The sequence below is a fragment of the Protopterus annectens genome, chromosome 8.part1 (genome assembly GCF_019279795.1).
Source record: "Protopterus annectens isolate FY-2018-M chromosome 8.part1, PAN1.0, whole genome shotgun sequence".
Lineage (NCBI taxonomy): Eukaryota > Metazoa > Chordata > Ceratodontiformes > Protopteridae > Protopterus > Protopterus annectens.
In genome coordinates, this window is record NC_056742.1 from 268638285 (window position 1) to 268656382 (window position 18098).

Genomic DNA, 18098 nt, shown 5'->3' on the forward strand with positions numbered 1-18098 from the left:
TATTTGCACCAGTACATCACTGTTCTACATTACATTGTATTTTTAAAATACAATGTAATGTAGAACAGTGATGTACTGGTGCAAATATATGCCCATTCAAAGAAGTTCAAGGCAGCACTGCAGTAGTGTCTAGAGGTATCAATTCAAACTTAATAGTTAGCAAAAGTACCATTGTTAGTTTCTCCTGCAGTAACCTAATATTTTAAAACTCTTCTAAATAAGTCCTATTATTTCTTCCCGCTACTTCATTGTCCCTTATGTCTCTGCTATGAAATACAACAGTGTCAAACCTTGCAACAAACGTCCTTGGTTGATACTAAAAAGACCTTACATTGCTTTATTTAGACTATGCACACTTCTTACAAACATTCAGATCTTTCTTTTGTACAGGCACATCTCCAAGGCATCGAAGAATCATGCTTTGAGAGCTAAGATAGTACATTGACTTTCTCTGTGTGTGAAAAGTAAGGCCAATCGTTGCACAAAAAAAAAAAGACTTCCTTGCGTGATGCTTAACAAAAGATATATTCTGTTGTTTTGCCCACACGCACACTTTGCAAACATTCAGGTATTTTAATGTGAAGTATAAGCAGTACACCAAGCTACTATACTGTGAAAACACATTGTGTTCCTTTATTTTTCCTCTGCACACCTCTTACACACATTCATGACTTTCTTTAATGAACACAGCACATGTCCAAGGCATCAAAAATACATGCTTTGAAAGCTAAGAAAGTAAGTTTCATTTCTTGAAAACTGAAAAGCAAGGATGTCAGACTTCATAAGAAACTTCTTTGGTGATGCTTAACGAAAGTTATTACATTTTTTTATTTTGACTATGCTCACCTCTTACAAATACTCATGCCTTTATTTTGTATGTATATTATAGTATACCTCCTGGGCATCTAGGAAGCAGCCTTTGAAAGCCAAGACAGCACATTTCATTTCTCCAAAATGGTAAAAGGCAAGAATGTTGCACTTTGCAATAAACTTCCTTGGTGATGCTTAACAAGACTTTACATTTAAAATGCACATCTTACAAATGTACAGGTCATGCTTTGTATCTGCAGCATATCTTCAATTTATAAGAAACACGCTTTCAGTGATGTTCTACAATGCAGTGAAAGATATGAATGTCAAACTTTTCTAGTTGATGCCCAGCAAAATAAAAAAACAAACACATTACATTCCTTCATTATGTCTACGCACACTTCCTCTTGTATGATCAGCATATGTCCTAGACATCTCTAATACATGATTTGGGAGATAAAATAGCAGACTGAATTTCTCTGAAACTGTCTAAGGCAAGAATGTGAAACTCTGCAAGTAACTTTCTTAGATGACGCTTCATAAAACATTACAGTCCTTTATTTTAACTGCACACACCTCTTACAAGAATTAATGTTTTTCCTCTGAATGTGCAGCATATTTCCAAGGCTCCTAAGAAGTGATCTATGAGAGCTAAAACAAATTTCATCTAAACTGTGGAAGGCAGGAATGTCAAACTTTCAAGAAACATCCTTGGAGATGCTTAAACAATATCATACATTCTTTTATTTTGATTATGCTCACCTTTTACAAATATTTATGCTTTTATTTTGTATCTGTAGTATGTCTCCCAGGTATCTAAGAAGCAGATTTTTTTAGGATAGCATTGTCATCTCACAACAAGTAGTTTCTAGTTCTAATTCTTAGCTGGGATACTGTCTCTGCAGACCATCCTTGTGTTTGTATAGGTTTCCTATGGGTGCTTCAGTTTCCTTCCACATTCGAAGGACATGCAGTAGGTGGACTGGACACAGGTGTGAGTAGAAGTGTGGTGTGGAGGCTAGCCATCTGGTGGTGTGAAACTTTAGAACAGATGATTGTCACTGCTGAAGTTGTACCTTGGCTCCCTGTGCAAACATGGTGTGAAAAAGAGATTATGGATGGATCTAAGACGACTTTGAGAGCTAACATATACACTTAATTTTTCCAAAACTGTGAGAATGTCAAACTTTGCAATAAACTTTCTTGATGCTTAAAAATATATTACATTCCTCTATTTTGATACATACACCTCCTACAAAAATTTGGGTCTTTTGTTCATAAGTGCTTTACATCTGCAAGGCATCTTAAGGAACAAGATTTGAGAGCTAAGAAAGTGCAGTAGATTTCTACAAAAATCTAAAAGGCATGAATATCAGTTTGAAAAAAAAAAACGTCATTATGTGGTGATTAACCATTCCTTTGTTGTGAATACATATACCACTTGCAAACATTCAGGCCTTTCTTTTGTACATGCAGCATATCTCTGAGGCATCTAAGAACTAGGGTTTGAAAGCTAAGACAGTAGATTAAATTTCTGCAAAACTCTGAAAGGCAGAATGTCAAATTTTGCAAAAAGCATCATTAGGGATGTTCAGGAAAACATATTACATTCCTTCATTTTGGTGACAGATCCCTTCCAAGCATTCATCTGTCTTTTGTATGTGCATCATACTGCTGAGGCACCTAAAATGCATTCTTTGATGGGCAAGACAGTACAGTTTTTCAGAAACTGTACAAGACAAGAATGTCAAACTTTGTAAGAAATGTCCTTGTGTGTTGCTTAACAAAAGATATTAGCATTCCATTAGTTTGACTATGCACACATTTTACAAACACTCAGTGTTGTACATTTAGCACATCTGCAAGGCATCTATAAACAATTATTTGACAGCTGAAATAGTACACTGAATTTCTCCAAAACTATGAAAGGCAAAAATGCCAAAGTTTTCAGGAAATGTCCTTGGATGATGCTTAGCAAAAGTCATTATTCTGTACACCTCTACCTTCTGTATATACAGAATTTATAGGGTGTCTATAAACAATGTGTTGTGAGTTAAGATATCTCTGAATTTCACCAAACCTTTTAAAGGCAAGAATGTCAAATTATGCAAGAAAATTAATTGGGTGAGGCTTAAAAAATGTCAACATTCGTTTATTTTGACTGTGCACACCTCTTACAAGCATTGAAATCTTTTGTGGGTGCAGCATCTTAAAAACATGGTTGAGTGCTGCAGCATTCAGCTGTTAAGGCACCTAAATGATTTACCTCTGCTTGTTACTACCATCCATTACATTTTATTTTCTGATTTCCATATGACTATACCACATATTCCTTTCATGTATCCTCTACTCTGTTCTATGCTGCAAAGACTTTTGTTTTTCTTTTAGTTTACTATATATCAACACTGTTGGGAAGATCAGAACAGTGAAAACCAGAAAGCAATATAATCAGAACAATGCAGTGTTTTTTAACCTATGCTGCAGCATCAGTATTTCAGTTTTACAAACATTCAAGATGTTTACTAAATTAAGGCTAAATAGACGACAGAAATCTGGAGCATGTTAATATAGTATTTGTAAAGCTCAAATACAAACTAAATGTACCTTTGCATTTGTATCCGTTAAGGGTAAAAGCTAAAAATCAAATACAGTATTCACTTGAGTATGTCTCTGCTATTTAAGTAGGATTACCATCATTAGCTAAGTAATTTAGACTTTTAAGTAAATACCTTTCCTCTTGGTTTCATGAAGTATTCAAACTGGTTTGCTTCTGTGAGTGTTTTTTAATGTTTGTTGAAAACTACAAGTTATTAACATCTCATACTATTTGGGAGAAAATTCCAGATAGTGTTTCCAATCAATGACTCACCTGTGTTCAGCCATTGACAGTAGATTATTTATACTGTTTACATTTTTGTGTGTGTTACTGTACAACTATGTTCACTTGCTTTTTGGAAAATGTTCTCTTATTGCAGACCAATGTAAACTGGCGTCTTGTTGTTCAGATGTAGCAGATTTTTGTTTGTCTTCTTTGATCTTTATTTTTTCTTTTCTGGAGCTGTTTTATTCACTGGAAATGTGGTCTTCAAGCTGGATATTCTCCATTACCAATATGAAAAAAAAAACATATAAACTAGGAAATTATCTTCTAAAATTAATTACAATCTTCTGGAATTAATTACACTGAAATTTCTGGGAATACGTTTGTATCCTACTAGGCTGGCCCCATCTGTACTGGTAGGGCAGCCAGATGTATGAAAATGTTGGTAGGATTAGAGATCATAAGAGTAAGGCATAAAACAGATGAGAGAAAGACAAGTATATAGTACAGGGAAGGTAATCAGAAGAAAAATTTCTAGATGGGTAGAAGCAGTGGTGAAAGAATAATCACTTGTTATTATTGAGGTAAAAGACACAAACAATGCAGTCTTAGGAAATAAAATGTGTTTTAATAAAAAAAAAAAAACTGAAGCCATTGTTACAGAAAAGAGGAATTGCAAAGGACAGTATTAATAGGAATATTCTTTTTTGAAATATTTCAATTCTCAAGACATCATGCGTAAAAATTGTACCGATATACTAGATTACTGGGGTTAGATTAGCTGCTCTGGCATTGGAGGAGCCAGACATGGAAGGGGGCTAGTGAGGGTGAGTGGTCTAATTACCTCTTCTAGGGTTGGACAAGGTTCCCACCCTTGGGGGGGCACACTAGGCAGAGAAATGTTTCTGGTGGAGACTAGTGAAACAACTGCTAGTATTTCTGGGGCAGGACAGGGTTGCTTGGAGGGAACAGTCCTTGCAGAAGATACTGTGAGATCAACATTTAGTGCTTTAGTTGACTTCTATGAACCTGATTCTCTGGCCTCTGTAGTCCGCTCACTGCATTTCCATTCCCTGTATTTAACATTCATTTGTGTCGGAGAGTAAGGCATAAAGTAATAAAAATCTTAAATCACTTCTGAAGGCTGTTTTGAATGATAGCCCCACCTGATTGACACATCCTCAGAGAAAATGAATGGGCCAACTGGCTGAGCAGGGGATGATGACTGGTGGAAACTGATGGGGGGGGGGGGGGGAGTAATATATAAAAAAAAAAAAAAAAAAAAAAAAGGCTGCCAATAGCTTAATGCTGTCTCTGTCAAATGGAAAATGCGGGTATTCAAAAAATTCTAGTGACACTGCATAATACTAGTTACAGTGAGAAAGTGTTGTCCTATATAAAAGTAATTGGGCTTCAAATACGTCTGAAAAGTTTTTTCTTTGCCAAAGAAATTATTTCAGATGCATACGTAGCCCTATCATTTGCTAGGGAAAATATTTCAGATGCATCTGTAGCTTTATTGCCTGCAATTAGAACATAATTCAAAACACCAGCTCATGATGATTAGTGCTACATGAAGGCACTAGTTATTTTTGAATACCGTCAAAGAAATAGTTTGCTCATGCCTCAAAAAGATATACAAGTAAGGGTCCAGACAGTCTCTCTGGGTACTTTATTCATCTAAAGCTGTGTGTGTTTCTTTTTCAAACATCTTTATTTATTTTATTTTTCATTTGTTGACCGGGTGTGTCTGACTGAGCTCAAGCCCTTTTTCAGTGAAGGCCAGGGGAGAAAAGCTCCAAGTGTGCAAAAAAAACATTAAACATAGCAATAGTGATTTTCAAGAAGTTACAGATTCATGCAGTTGTTGACAAATTATACAATACTATAAACCAAAGGATGATTTTGACAAATTATTCAACAGTACAATAAATCAAAAGGATGATTACAATTAAAGTAATAGGAAGTGACATGTTATCGGTTAGTAAATTTGGTAATCATGATTCTGTAGGCTGAGTATAGCATGAGCCTAGGAAATATAAAAAGTATAGAATGTAAGTTATTCATGCTAAGTATCATGAAATAATTAGTACTATGTAGGTAGGTAGTGGTCAGGAAGGGTGTGTACAATGGCAGGTCCAGTGTTTTTTAAGGTAGTCCTTGGCTAATCTGAATTGTTTAGAGTGAGTTATGTTCCTTATTTCTAGTGGAAGTTTATTCCAAGCAGTAGGGGGGTGGTAGCTATATAAGTTACAGCCTGTCTTGGATTTTGTCTGTAAACATTTAATAGGTTTTGTGTTGCGCTTCGGAGATATCTGATAGGGGTATAATGGGAGATGATAGACTAGGGCAGAAATTGGGTTGATATAGAATGGAGTGTATGATTTGGAGCTGAGATTGTAGGAGCAGGTGAGGTATTCAAGCCAGTTCAGGTGTTTTAGGGAAAGACAGTGGTGATATTTATATGTTTGTTGAGCAGCAAATCTAGCTGTCTTGTGATAGGTTGTTTCCAGTTTAGTAAGTAGGGAGGAGTTCAGATTAGTAAGTATTTGGGAACAGTAAGTTAAACAAGGTAGAAGGTGATGAGGAACGTGTTATTCCTGTACAGGAGTCCTAGCTTTTGGTGTTTTTTTTTTTGATACAGTTGTTAATGTGTAGATCAAATTTTAGTTGATTATCTATGGTAATGCCAAGTAGTTTTGACTTCTATAGGAGTGCTATTTAGGAATGTTATGGAGAAGGAAGATTTGATGTGATTAGCTGATTTAGGAAGAAAGAGTAGCAATTTTGTTTTTTTGGGTTGAGGATAAGCTGGTTATTGGCGAGCCATGACTCTACTGACTTAAAGGATGTCTTGGTAGTTGACAGAAGTTCAGAGTGTGAGTTAGCAATGGTGATGGACTGTAGAGTCGTCAGCATATTGGACAATGATAGACTGAGGGCAAGAGGAGTAAAGTGGGTTGGTGAAGATATTAAATAACAGAGGCCCAAGAATGGATCCTTGGGGACACCTGTCCTTACTGAGAGGGGGGTAGATAGTGCTGAGTCCAATCTCATTGATTGCTGTCTCTCAGTAAGACAGTTAGAGAATCATGCAACTGTACGTGGGGAGAAATTTAGGTATGTAAGTTTGTTGAGTAGCAGAGAGTGAGAGTGTCAAAAGCCTTTGAGAGGTCAAGGAATAGGCAAGATGCAAGTTTATGATTATGTCTGGCTAGAATTATAGTGTTGAGAAAGGATAGCAGAGCTGTGGCTGTACTATGCTTGGGATGGAAACCATACTGTGTAGGAGTGAGTAGTTTTTACTGTGTGAGGTAATGCTTGACTTGTTTGTGTATGCATTTCTCAAAAACTTTAGGGAGAGGGGAGACGATAGCGATAGGACTGAAATTAGTGATTTCAGTGGAGTTGCCTCCGTTCTGGATAGGAAAAGTGTAAAGCTGTTTCCAGACAGATGGTACTTTGGACTCCGAGATGGAGCGATTTATTAATATGGATACAGGCAAAGCGAGTGTGCAGCAGTCTGGAGAAAGTATGAAGGGATATTATTTGCAGATACGGAGTATGGTTTGAGTTTAGAGAGTAGAGTTTTGATGTAGCTGGTTGGAACAGGTTTGTTTTAAACAATGACATAGATACGCATACATTAACAGATTTTTATGCAGTATACATTTTCTTTTCAACAATTATCATTCTTTACATTACATAAATTGCTCATTTTCTACCTTCCTTAAACATCACTCCTCCCCATGAACATTATTATGCATGTACTGTTGCTATTTCCTTTTTCTAAAGAGCCCATGTCCAGTTCTTTTATCTTCTTTACAATGTTCAGTACTCCAGTTACAGTCGGCTTAGATTTTTGATTTCCATTTTCTAGTAATTGCATTTTGGGCACAAATAGCATTAAACTTAGTCTTTTTCAGGTGCTATTTTATCTAGGCAATTCAGATCCTATGTCTCAGCTCAAAGGAATCATTTCATTAGTTACAATGATTTGCTCCCAAACATTTCTGACAAAGTACTGATTAGGACTTTTTTTTTTTTTTTAAATCTGCCAACTCATTACACACCCCAAAAACATGTTCCCCATTACCTGGTATCCTTGTTCAATTCCATTCTTTATCAAAGGTTGGTACTCAGTGATTGGTAGCTATCTAACATAGATCCAATTCTCAAAGGAGGGAAGGCAGACCTGGTACATTGTCCTATAAGTTTAATATCAGTCCACAGCAAATATTGTGAGATATTTCAGACATAAATTGCAATTAGATGCACTGTAGCATTCTTGTTATAATAGTACACTTAGACCTAGTTAAGGCCTTTAACACTCTCTCTCTCTCTCTGTCCCATGTTGGTATTATTAACAGTCTACAGTCTCGTATTACATCAGATTAACCCATTTATTATCAGACTGGTAAGTAAATAGTCGAGAAATAAATCCAATAGAATTATACATTAGGGACATACTTCTGATTGACCAGGATAGATAGAAGGGTCACTCAAGATTCTGTTTTTGTTCCATTTTTGTTTAATTATGTTTTGCTTCACTCCAAATAATAACTGTTGAGTTTCTTAATATACTGATGGTACTAACAGATGCTTTAGTTCCCTTGGTACATGATGCCATTGAAGTTATTTATACTTGGATTAAAAAAAAACTGCTTCAATGTCAGTATTGCATGTAAAGCTGTGTCCATGTACAACTACAGCTACAATGTGCAAGTAAAGCTTAACAGTATTATACTGAGGACAAGAAATTGAAAAAAGAAATAGAACACCCAGAAAGAGGTGGTGACCGGGAAACATTTGTTGAAAAGAGAGAACTCTACTGGCAAATTTTACTGAATGCTACCACCCCCAGGCATCAATGATTTAGCATCTATTAGGCCTATTCTGAAAATCAAATCCAGTTGCCAGTCATAATATTGCAAAGTCAATGATATTTGCATTTTTTAATACCTTTTCATGAACATTTTTTGACAGAATACTTTTCATGACACCGACCAACATTTTCTTACTTATTCTTATGAAAGCTTTTAAACAACTTTTTACAGTTCAATTATTTGAAGAAATATTTATTGATATACATTTGTTTTATGCAGCATATTTCATGGAAGTGTATTCTAGGCAAGTATTTTTAATGTGCATTTTAGTGTTACTTTTAAGTGTGCATTTACAAGCATCATGAGTTCCTTTAAATGCTGCTGGTCTAGTCATGGCACCTCTTTTTGAGGTTTAAAAGGAAGGAAGTTACTTTTTTACAGTTTCTAATGAAGTTCATGTATTTTGAAACAAAAGCGCTAAAACTGTGGTGAATAAATGCTTGGCTGGTACTACTGGTACAGTGTTTTTATTATTATGTAATGTCTGTAACTTCTGTGATCTCAATACAGATTTAATGAAGCCAAGTGTACCACTGTACTCATGAGGTGTAGTCCACTAACTTCTGTTTTTACACTGTATTGCTTCTTTTTAATTGGGTTTAGTCTTGAACCTCATATAAATTCAAAATATATTTGTAACATTTTTATTTCCTTACAAGTTGAGAAGTGGGATACACTTCCTATCTATCCCAGTTTTTCCTAAAATAATTGAATGTAACAAATTTTGCAAAGACTAAAATCAAAACTTTCAATAAACAAGTGATTTTCTTTATCTTTTCAAGAATACCATCCTGTTGTTCCATCTTTGTTTATCCAAAAGTACATTTGTGTACCTACCATAAATGTAGATGTTAGAGTGTATTCACTGTTGCAGTCATTACAATTGGGTTATCCTGCTGGCAGGCTACCCGCAGTCGGCCTTTGTTCCAAAGTCTAGGTCCGGTGTCGGTTGCTGTCGCCTCCTCCCTGACGTCAGTGCGCCAGGGGTATAAAAGATGCAGCCGACGCCAGTTTCTTCAGTTTTTCTTGCCCCAGATGTCAGGTGCCCCTAAAATGGTAGGCTCACTAATGCCAAAAAGCATGCATAACCAAAAAACAACTTTTCCTTCATCTACAAGCAAATATACCTCATAGGTTGTATAGAACAGAGAAGGACAGAATAAGTCCCAGCAAGGAAAAGGGGGATGGCGGGCGGGTAACCTGGACTGCAACAGTGAATACACTCAAACATCTACATTTATGGTAAGTACACAACTGTACTATGTTCATCATGTTTCACTGTTGCAGTCATTACAATTGGGCTGAATCCCAAAGCTATGGTTGGAAGTCTGGTGCTAAATCGGATTAGGAGATGCTATCAGGCCCTGCAGAACTGCAGTAGCAAAGCCTGCCCTGGATTTAGAGTAGAGAGGTAAGTGATAGTGCTTTGTAAAAGTATGCACTGAACTCCAAGTTGCAGCCAGATGTCTTTGGTTGGTACTCCTCTGAGGAAGGCTGCTGCTCTGGTGGAATGTGGCCTAATGCCCTTAGGCACTGATTTGCCATGCTGTGAATAGCAGAAATGAATGCAGTGGCCTATCCACTTTGAAATAGTCTGCTTTGAGAAAGGCTTTCCTTGTGATCCTTTGATATATGCTACTAGAAGTTGTTCAGTGTTTCTGAAAGCTTTGGTTCTGTCCAAGTAGAAGCGTAGCTGTCTGTGAATGCCCAAAGAATGCAAAAGTCTCTCACCCTTAATCTGTGGGTTTGGGTAAAAGGTAGGCAAGTGAATTGATTGGTTAAGGGCCACACTGGTCACTAACTTAGGCATAAACATAGGGTTTTGTCTTCAGAGAAACCCTGTCAGGATGGAAAATGATAAAAGGTCCCACAGCCATGAGTGCCTGTAACTCTGAGACTCGTCTAGCGGAGGTTATTGCTAGGAGCAGAACTGTTTTCCAGGATAAGAATTTTATATCAGCTGCAGAGGCTGGCTTAAACGGAGGCAGTGTAAGTTTTCCAAGATGTAGTTGAGGTCCCATGCAGGTATTGGTGCTCTCCTTGGGGGTCTTATGTTTTTGGCCCCTCTGAGGTACTGACTTAGTAATGGATGAGAAAAAATAGGTGGTTCTGTATTGTAATGAGCTGAAATGGCAGAGGCATGAATTTTAATTGATGAAAAGGAAAGGCCTTTATCCAGCATCTCAGTTAAGTATTGCAAAATCTGAGGAATATTTGGAACAATCGTGTCGATACCTTGTGCCTGGTTCCAAGCACAGAATCTCTTCCACTTTTCTGCATAAGACTTTCTGGTGCTAGGCCTCCTGGCCTCCAAAATAACATCCATGACTGCTTTAGAAAGAGGTGTGTCTTATGGCTACATTATCTGCCATGCTGCCGGTTTTAAGGTCCTGAGTTGGCTGTGCAGTATCTGACTGTCTTGCTGGGTCAGTAAGTGAGGAATTTGAGGTAATGTCCAAGCTGGGCATCGAGACAAGCTCTTTAGGATTGGGTACCAGTGCTGGCGGGGCCAGTCTGGGGCAATCAGTATCATTTTTGGCTTCTCTTGTCAGACCTTGAGGAGTACCTTGGGGAGGAGAGGCAGAGGAGGAAAGGCATATACTGCTAGGTTTTTCCAGCTGAAAGATAGAGCATCCACTTTCCATGCTTGCTTGTGATAAGTCCCTGTGCAGACTATTTGTAGTTGGCAATTGTGAGGGGAGGCAAAGAGGTCTATGTCCGGGCATCCCCTGTTCCTTGTTATCATGCTGAAGACTTGTGGATCCAATTTCCACTCGTGGGGATCCATTAGGTTTCTGCTTAGTTCGTCTGCCAGAGTATTTATCCTTCCTGGCAGGAATTGTGCTTGCAGATGTACTTGGTAAGTCAATGCTTTGTCCCACAAGTTCATGGCTAGTCTGCAGAGGGGGTAGGAATGTATGCCCCCTTGCTTGTTTATGTACCACATGACTGTGGTATTGTCCGTCTTTATCAGTAGTTGTCCTGGATGAAGTAGTTCCTTGAAGGCTGTCAGGGCATTTTGAACTGCTAGCATCTCTTTTTGATTGATATGTAGATGCATTTGACTTGCGGACCATGTACCCTGAATACATCTTCCTGCCATATGGGCTCCCCAGGCATAATCTGATGCATCTGTTGTCAATGTCTGCCTGGCTGTGGGTAAGGTGAATGGCTGTCCCGTGTTGTGGTGACAGGCCTTTGCCCACCATCGAAACTCCTGTTGCAGGCAGGGAATGAGTGTAATTATTGTTTCCAGGCTGTGGCAATGTTGAGTCCAAACACTTTTTTAGATACCATTGAAGTTTCCTCATATGCAGTCTTGCATATGGAATTAGCAGAATGCAGGATGCCATGAAGCCCAAAGCCTGCAGAATTTTTCTTGCAGATAACTGGGTCTTTGTTGCCAACATTTTGAAATAAGTCAGTTGTCTGTGTTTGTTTGTCATGAGATAAGCCATCTCGGCAGTTGTGTTTAAGCTTGCATCCAGGAATATTATCTCTTGAGAGGGTACGAGTTTTGAATTTTTTTTGTTTACTGTGTACCCTAGGCCTGTTAGTAATGTTTTTACAAACGCCAGATGCTGTAGTAGAGTGTCCTTGTTCTCTGCTTGAATAAGGCAGTCATCCAAGTAAGGATATATTTGAATTCCTCTTTGTCTGATAAAAGCAATTACTGGTGCCAGGCATTTTGTGAAGACCCTGGGTGCAGTAGATAAGCCAAAGGGCAGTGCAGAGAATTGGTATTGCATTGAGCCAGCTATAAATCTGAGGTATCTTCTGCATGACTGTCTGAATGGGACATGCAGGTATGCCTCTTTTAGGTCTAAAGTCACAAGCCAAGCCTTCTTGCCCAGCATGGGCAGAAGCTGCTGCAGAGTTAACATTTTGAATTTTGGAATATCCAGGAATGTGTTCAGGATAGACAGGTCCAGTATTGGTCTTCAGGTTTTGTCCTTTCTGGACACCAAAAATAGCCGTGAGTAAAATCCTAGTCCCTGCTCTTGCTGTGGTACTTACTGAATGGTTCTCATGTCCATGAGGGATGAAACTTGTTTTTGTGCCTCTGCCCATTGATTGCGTGGCAGGTCTGGCATACCGTTTGGCCTTGGCAGGGTGTGAAAATGGAACCTGTAGCCCTGGGATATGATATTTAAGACCCATTTGTCCTGAGTGATCATGTGCCAACTGTGTGCAAAAAATAGAAGTTATGTTCTTACCATAACGTTCCATGTTAGTTGTCTTCTTCTCGCCTTCTTTCTTGCTGGATGGGTTCGGAGCCGACCTCGGCTCCGACTCGGCCACTCTAAAAGCTCGAGAGTTGGTTCCACCGGCTCGAGGCTCCCCTTATATCCCACAATGCTAGGCGTGAATTACCTCAGATCTCGTTTGTGAGCTACGCCCAGCTAATAATAAAACCAGAAATACTGGAAAAGAGAGTCCACCTCTATAAACAAAAGGGAAGAGGAAAGGTGACCTGAAGCCTGATCTAGGAAAATATGCACAGCAGAGCATATACCTATAGCAAAAGAGGTGGTAGAAAGAGAGGTCACAATCAAACTCCTCTAGGTCTGTCCAGGCCAGGGGGAAGGAGGGGGGACTAAGAAAGAAGGCGAGAAGAAGACAACTAACATGGAGCGTTATGGTAAGAACATAACTTCTATATGTTGTTGTCTATCTCGCCTTCATTCTTGCTGGATGGGACTCCGTCCCTAGCACCTTGTCCCGGGTGGCCTAACGGAACAGACTCTTGAGAACAGTGGTACCAAAGTTAGCTCTATGTCTAGAAGCTAAATCTAACTTATAATGTGAAATGAAAGTGTGAGGAGTAGCCCAAGTAGCCGCTGCACAAATGGTGTCAATAGGCAGTCTGTCTTGGAAGGCTATAGAAGTAGCCAAAGCTCTGGTGGAGTGGGCCTTAGGTTTGTTAGGCAGCTTTTGGTGTCTAATTTCATAAACAATGGAAATCATAGATGTTAGCCATCTAGATAGTGATACCTTGGAAACAGAAAGTCCCTTTCTGCCTTCTGCATAAGAGACAAACAGCTGGTCAGTTTTTCTGAATTGTTTGGTCCTATCCAAATAGTACCTTAACTGACGATGAACATCTAGCCAATGCAATTTTTGTTCAGACCTATTAGAATATTCTGGAAAAAATACAGGGAGGTCAATGCTTTGATTTAGGTTTGACGCAGAGGCTACTTTAGGTAAAAAGGACGGGTTGGTTCGTAAGGATACCCTGTCTTTGTGGAACAACAGATATGGTGGTCGACAGCTGAGTGCATGAAGTTCTGAAACTCTTCTAGCTGAAGTAACAGCTACCAGAAAGAGAGTCTTCCATGATAGCAATTTTAATGAACAGGAAGCTGCAGGTTCGAAAGGGGGGAGAATCAAAGAACTGAGAACTAAATTAAGGTCCCAAGGAGGAGGATTCCTTATAGGAGGTCTGAGTAGGAAAACTCCTTCAAAAAATGCTTTGCAAAGCTTGTGGGACATGATGGCAGACTCTGAAATGCCCACATGAAAGTTAGATATAGCTGCCAATTGAACTTTGAGAGTAGAAGGAGATGAGCCTGAATGAAAGAGTTCAGCTAGAAAATCAAGAACTATTTGGATGGGAGCAGTGAAAGGATCTAAGTCCCTTCCTTGAGCCCAATAGGCAAAACGTTTCCACTTACTAAGATAAATTTTTCGAGTGGAAGATTTATGTGAGGCTATTAAAATATCTCGAACAGTGTGAGATATTTGAGGAAGCCTGGCTAAGGTAGGAACTGGAGGAACCAAGCAGTGAGGTTCAGAGATATTAGGGAGCGATGAAACTGACCCGACTGATGGATCAAAAGATCTGGAACTAGGTCCAGATGCCAGGGTTGCTCCAACAGAAATTGATGTAGAAAGGGGAACCAAACCTGTCGAGGCCAGTAAGGAGCAATGAGGATCAATGAGGCCTTCTGAGCGATAGCTTTCTGTATCACTTGAGAGATTAGTGGAAAGGGAGGGAATGCATACAGAAGTCCCCGGGGCCAAACTTGGACTAGAGCGTCTCTGCTGGGCTGGCCTGGTAAGGGGAAGAGGGTGAAATAATCTTTGCACTTGCTGTTTTGGGGAGTAGCAAAAAGGTCGCAGCAAGGCTGACCCCACTTGAGAAATATTTTTTTCACAATAGAATCTTTCAGAGACCACTCGTGAGGCATGAGGATAGCTCTGCTCAACTTGTCCGCGATTTGATTGGACTTCCCGGGGATGTGCGTTGCTATCAGAAACCACTGAGAAGAAATCGCCCATTGCCACAGTCTGAGTGCTTCTCGACATAGGGGATAGGACCTGGTTCCGCCTTGTTTGTTGATATACCACACTACAGACATATTGTCCGTCTGGATTGCTATCGTTCCCAAGGGGAGAGAGTCTTGAAGGGCTTGCAACGCTAAAAGCACTGCTCTCATCTCTAGAACATTTACATGCAAGTGGCATTCGTCTGGTTGCCATATGCCCTGGACAGTTCTGCCCTGATAATGCCCCCCCCACCCGATCAGGGAGGCGTCCGTTGTCAGAGTAGCAACCGGAGGGGGAGGAACAAAGGGTCTTCCCAGGAAGAGCTGAGGGGAAGACATCCACCACAGAAGATGATTCTTGCATGTTTGCGTAATCATAATGGTGTGGGACATCGGAAGTTGCTGGTATGACCATTGTGCGAAGAGCATCCATTGAAGGATTCTCATGTGGAATCTGGCTAATAGAAGTAGAGGGATAGCAGCCGCCATAATCCCCAATACTTTCAGAACTAATCTGGCTTTGACTCTGTTGCTGTTGAAGAGAAGAAAGACCAGTTTGCGTATGTCTGTTATTCTCTGATCTGTTAGTCTCGCAGACATGTTGACTGTGTCTAGAATTGCGCCTATGAAGGTAATAGCACGACAAGGCGACAAAACAGACTTTTCGCAATTTATTGATATGCCTAACTTTTGACAAATGCGAAAGGTGTAGTCTCTGGCCACTAGAAGAAGATGCTTGGTGGGAGCTGTGAGGAGCCAGTCGTCCAAATATGGAAACACCTGGAATCCTTGACGTCTCAGGTGAGAAGCTACCACTGCCATGCATTTGGTAAACACCCGGGGGGCAGTGGTGAGTCCAAAGGGCAGGGCTCTGAATTGAAAGTGACTGGTTCCCAGCCTGAAGCGGAGGAATCTTCTGGAGCGTCTGTTCATTTTTATATGATAGTACGCATCCTGAAGGTCTATAGAGCACATCCAGTTTTCCTTTCCCAATAGGGGAAGTATGGACTGTAGCGTGACCATCCGAAATCTTGTTTTCTTGACAGACTTGTTCAAGATACTGAGATCCAAAATTGGTCTCCAGTCCCCTGTTTTCTTCGGAACTAAAAAGAACCTGGAGTAGATTCCGGATCCTTGCTGGTCTGCTGGAACTGGCTGAATTGCTCTTTTTGCAAGCAGCTTTGAAATTTCTAAAGCTGCAAGATCCCTTTGAGCGGGTGGAACATCTGGAAGGGATTTTTTTGATTGGTTTGGAATGCGAACAAAGGAAATGGAATAGCCTTCGGAAATGATGGACTGTACCCACTTGTCTTGAGTTAGGGATAGCCAGGCTTCTGGGTACAGTGACAATCTTCCCCCGACTGCCTCCGAAGGTGGACAGTCGGGCAACACCTCAGGGATGCTGGAAGGGCTTATCGGAAAAAGTTTCTCGATTGCCCTGGTTCTGCGGACCCCCTCTGCCTCTGGGGCGACGTCTACCATTATTGTTCCCTCCTCTGCCTCTGGAGGGAACCGACTCTGTCGTCAGGCAAATTCCCTAGAGATTGTTTATGGAACCACATTTTCCCACTTTTCTGGCCTTTGGGGTAAGGTCTAGAAGGAGTAGAAAACGGACTCCGGCAGACAGAGTTTTGCCATCCGTCTCGCACCTAGTCAAGGTTTCTTTCACTTGAGGACCAAAGAGATGATCCATCAAACGGGAATTAGTGAAAGACGCGTTTTAAAGGGGTCCGCAAAATTGCATAGTCGCATCCAGGCATGCCGCGTAGCGACACCTGTCCCTGCGGCTCTGCTCGCTCCATCAGCCGCATATGAAAGGAGGCATGGAGGAGTTAGCTATAGAATTCAGGGTAGCCAGCTGGGTTCATCTTGTCCTGAAAACCCGCAGCCGTAGGATCCTTCAACATCTCACTCGCTTCCTTGATCAAGTCTCTTTGGAGGCAGTGAAATGGCATAGGTAGTTCAGCGAACGCATGGCAAAGGTCGCTGGCGAAAACATCCGCTTCCCGCACCTGCCCATACACCTAGATTCCTCATTAGCAGGATGGACAGGCACTGAAGGATCAGCTAGTTCCTTCTTGGTGGCAGCAGCTACCACCATAGCATCCACAGTAACTCCTTTGGTCAGAAATTGTTTATCAGTAGGTGCTGTTATAAACTTTGAAGGTCTCCTGGGGGTGGGGTCCACTGAGTCAGGAGCTGTCCAGGCCTTCTTTGCTACCACCTGCATGAGGGGGTCAAGGGGGGGGGACACCCAGGAGGTGGAAGGGCGAGAGCCGAACGCCTCAAGATACACAGATTCATCCTCCGAAGGGTTAAGGGCTGGCCAATTTCCCCTCTGTTTAAGGATCTCTAGAATGTCTGCGAAGGAGACATCTTCAGAAGGGGAACGGGGGGAACCCTCGGAATCCTCTAAATCTGTGTCAGAGGTGACAGACTCAGGTGAGTCTATGTGTTTCCTCTTACACTTTCTCTTCCTAGGGGGCTCCCCTGCCAAATCAGGAGAGGCCTCGGAAGAGGATGAAATCCCCACAGGGGATTCTTGAAGAGTTGGCTCTCTGCGGTCAGGGATGAGGGAGAGTAGACATCACCTGAGGCACCGAAGAGGGATGGGCGGACGGAGCCGACTGTGGAGTTGAACCAGGTTCCAACACACTCCGCATGACCTCGAACGCACCCCTGTCAGGCAGAGCCAGAGGTCCCCGCTCCGAGAAGCTAAGAACCTCCCTCGGCACCGACAGAGATGGCTCCGAGGCCGATGTCGGAGCCGAACTCACCAGAGCCGAAGCACCGAGAGGGAGAGTGGGGTCGGACAAGGGTCCGATGCCACTCACCCCCTCGGAGCCGACGAGGGAAGTCCGGCGCCGAGATTCTTCAAAGGAAGAAATCGGAGCCGACGAAGGAACCGAAGACAATTGTATCAGCTCCGACGCTACCACAGTCTCGGTTCCGAGACGCCCCGGCTCCGAGCTCAAAGGAGTCGGAGGAGGAATATTTTGAGGAATAGGTTGAAGCATCGACTGATGAGTCGGGCTCTGAAGCATTTGGGCCAGTGCCTCGGACTTTAGAAGTCGACTCACTACCCTCTGAAGGTCATGATCCGAGAGCCTCGATGACCTAGAGGTGAGATCTATGGCTCCGTTCAGACAGCAAGGGAGACGCTGGAGCCGAATGAACGGAGCCAAGGGATGGTGACCTAGACCTCTTTCTAGATGTCGGCTCCGATGGTCTGATCGGAGCCGACCCAGGAATTTCAATACCTCGGCGCCAGCGGAGCCGAGGAACCACAGAAGCTGTAGTCAAGACTCATCG

The 18098-nt window shown here is 41.3% G+C and overlaps 1 protein-coding gene across 1 annotated transcript in view; it reads right to left on the reverse strand.

The window, feature by feature from the left end:
- Positions 1 to 608: 608 nt before the first annotated feature.
- Positions 609 to 18098, reverse strand: part of CDK10 (cyclin dependent kinase 10) — a 957465-nt gene continuing 939975 nt past the window's right edge. Inside the window, exon 14 of the mRNA XM_044081866.1 lies at positions 609 to 1895. The gene's annotated coding sequence lies outside the window, so the exon portion shown is untranslated. The remainder of the gene's footprint in view (positions 1896 to 18098) is intronic.